Consider the following 3,823-nt stretch of genomic DNA (forward strand, 5'->3'; position numbering starts at 1 on the left):
GCAGAGTAGGTGGTGCAGCACCGTGTCAATGACCCAAAGGCAGCCCATACAATCTGCTTTCAGACAATTGGGTGCACACAGTTTGGGGGATTTTTGTTTTGTTTTGATACAGAGTCAGACTGAAGGACAGTCATTACAGAAATCTCCTCAGATGGGATTTCATTTGTGTTCTGTTCAGCTACACAGAAACCAAGGTTCAAAGAAAGGCCAGTGTGGGTATGAGAAGAGAGGAAGAATAGTTTCCAACATATTCAGTCCCACCTCAGCCGAGAAAAGCAAAGCCCTTGCTGCCTGGCCTTAATGACCAAGTAAGGCAGGTTCTCAGCTAATACACTCCATTCTCAAAACAATGCTGTGATGCTGAGAATGTTGTAGATGTGTGTTGTGCTGAGAATGTTGTAGATGTGTGTTGTGCCACATGCTTGCTATTCGTCTAGGCCTTTTTATCATACTCCATGAGCTGAGGAGTCAGCAAAGACAACAACGGAGGAAGTCTTTTCAGATAGGCAGATCTGTGGGAATGCTCACAGAAAATTAATAAATAACATGATAGCATGCCGCATTGTGGGCACTCATAGATAAATCAAATGCACAATGTTGTTTTCAAGCATTGCAAATTGCAATTTTGGTTGCTCTGATAAGATAATGACACATGCTAAATGTTTGAACTGCAAAGGTTAAATAACCATCATCAGCCCTATTGATCTTTCTTTATGACTGCAGTATCTGTGCGACTGTACTGAGTTCAGAGGGAGGGGGTGGAGGATGAAGATCCTGTGTTTATTCAGCTTTGCTGTACTGACTCATTCTGTATACAGGCACACATAGACAACAGTGGAGCTGCAGATGGATAATCTTCATTTTAATTGACACATTACAAGCAGCAATCAAAATCAGATGCACAACAAATAGCAGTTTAAAGCAAAGTTTATTTGCTCCAGTTTAAGCTCACAAACCCGCACTGGTGTTGGTGTGGTATATTTGAGAAAGATAAGGCTCTAGTATGTACTAGCTTTTGCACAAAAGCTTGTGTTGAGCTGCAAAATATCTCAGCATTTTCAATAAATAATAGACAGTACAGTAAACATCATGGGAAGTGTACTTGCTGTAATTTCACAGAGCAGGTAATGGAAAAGGACAGGGGGAGTTGTTAAAGGCAAACGTAGTTTCATGAGTCCACATTTACCTTTTAAAAGATGCTTTGAGTCTGTTTCTTTTGTGCTAGTTCTGTTGTGGTTATGAGTGCTCCTGAATTCATTGTTATTTGCTAATGTGATTACTACAAAGGCGTGTGTGTGTGTGTGTGTGTGAGAGAGAGATTCAGGGGCACACACCGCAGGCCATCTGGCAACCACATAACTAGAATATTTTCAGGAGGAATGACCCTCACGCCCACATACTGTGAAGAGATATATAATATTTTCAGTAACGTTGTCATCGCGCCTAGATTAAAACACCGTCTAGTATTGCAGCATGAATCCCACAGACGAGCCAGAAGCAGATTGGCATCCATGTGCAGCTGGTGGATAAAAAGGCCCTTGAAGGCCCCCTGTAGCGCGGCAGGGAGAGCGAAGAGCTGTGATGGCATTTCCCTGCCTTTTTCTCAGCATCCCTTTAATCCTGTCAGCAGCGCTCACTTCTGTCCTGCGCTCATTTGCGCTGGGAACAAATAACGCCATTAACAAAAACAACACAGAGACAGTTCCACGGCTTCTCTCAGGAGCGAGAAGAGATGGAGCTGATTACGTAAAAACTGCCACTCTCAAAATTAAATCCTTCCTCCGGTGACTCATCTGAAAAAAAAAGATCTGTTGCAGGATTAATTGTGAAAAATCTGTGCAATATATTAAGCCTCTACAAGTATTAAGTGTTCCTTATTTATAAATTAAACACTGTGGTTCACTAATGCATTGTTCAGCTGTATTCATGATCATGCCTACATGGATGCTTTTAAACCTTTGGGATCAAATTCACAAATTCACATGTACTGTACATATGTGTGCATTATACATGTGCCATAGAGACTCACTATGTTGGTGGAGATCGAACCTCTGGATAGAAATTTTGTGGACCTCATAGCATCTTTAGCTGTCATTACAATGGATACCACAGAATGGATTATAAAGAAAAAGCAGTTACACAGCAATTACAATCTCAGTTCCGTTTGCTTGGAATGATTACAGAGATGGTTACTGATTTCTCTCTCTCTACAAAATTAATCAAGAATACCTCAAAATGTAGGGACAATCTGAAGGCGGACGGGCAGTTGGTAAGTCAGCTCCAACAAAGATAAGTAAGGGAGCTCTGACAGAAATTTGGAGCTTAGTGGCATCTGATGGAACAACGCCCAACCATTGAGCAAGATTGCACTTTCAGACAGGTGTACATAGCATCTTGAAAAATAAGTTATCATCACATGAAGCAGCAGCAGCTTTTCCCACCAGCAGGCTACAAAACATCTTACATAATCCTTTCCATACTTATTTTTGGAAACCAGAAGACAGGAACCTATAGCGATGTTTTCATTGCGTTCTCTCTCTCTCTCGCTCTCTCACGCTTTCTCTCTCTGCTTTACATTGCTGATTTAGCATTATGTTGTAGGGGAAGAAATAAACAGCAACCTTTTCAAGCTCTGTCAATAGCCATGCAACTTGTGACTGCTATTTCCTCAAGGTATACAATTTCCTTGTTAGGGTTTGGATCCAAGAATCAATTTGCTTTGTCAGCTTCTCACTCCAATTAAAACATACCGTCATATAGTCATACAAGCAAGAGAGGCCCTGAGGTAAACATATAATGAGTACAGTAATATGCTCAATGAATTATGAATTTCAAATCAAATCTTTGATCACATACTTAAGTGACTGCATTATGTAGCTCCCCTGTATCGTGTATCTCATCACAGTGAGAGAGTGAGGAGGGAAAAAAAGGCAAACAAGAGAAAGGAAGACTATTCCTCACAGCACAGTCTAATGAAAACATGAGGGTAATCAGACTGCTGAATATTGCAATTGCATTTACATTTTATTATTCAGCAGACGCTCTATTCCAGAGCAACTTCCAAAGTGCACTTTTTGGGAGGATAGGTGTGCATCTGTCTGTATGTGTCTGTGTGTGTGCCTGCACATGTGTGTGTGTGTGTGTGTGTGTGTGTGTGTGTGTAAGTGTGTGTGATGTGAAGTGAGGACAGCTGTCATTGCACTTCACAGCTGGTCAGGAGACATGCAGTGCACTTGTGAAGGTCTGGGAGGCTGTGATGCCTGGCGTCCAACCAGCTGCAGAGAGGGATGCTTGGTGTGAGGGCCTGAGAGGCCTGTCCCCGCTGGGGGCAGAAAAACGGATCAGTCAAAGCAGCAGCTCATCCGACACCAGGCCCTTCGGAGGTGACACCTGAAAAACCCAGACTTTTTTTTCCCCTTCGTTCTTTCTTTACCTTCATCTCCCCCTGTCTCTTAATAGTTAATGTAATATTTTGTGTGTGGGAGACGACTCCTCAGAAGTTGGGGTTCTGTAGGTTTTAGACCTATTTGTGGTTACTGTGATGCTTCTGACACCAGCATTTGCCTCCCTGGGGTCCAATGTTTACAGTAGCGGCGATGCCATGACTCTTGGTCTCTGTGGAGAGTGGCACCACAATGATGGCCAGCAAATAAGCAGACAACGCTGAGAAGGAGTCTTTTGGCACAATAGGTATGTAAATATACAGTGTCTGAACAACACAAATCAATGTATCCCTCGGTTCAGCAGAGGACAGAGGAAGGAGAAGTTTCCTTCAGGCCACATCCACAAAAGCGATATTCTCATTAACTGATACAGTGATCAT

Source organism: Megalops cyprinoides, chromosome 9 (genome assembly GCF_013368585.1).
Source record: "Megalops cyprinoides isolate fMegCyp1 chromosome 9, fMegCyp1.pri, whole genome shotgun sequence".
Taxonomy (NCBI): domain Eukaryota; kingdom Metazoa; phylum Chordata; class Actinopteri; order Elopiformes; family Megalopidae; genus Megalops; species Megalops cyprinoides.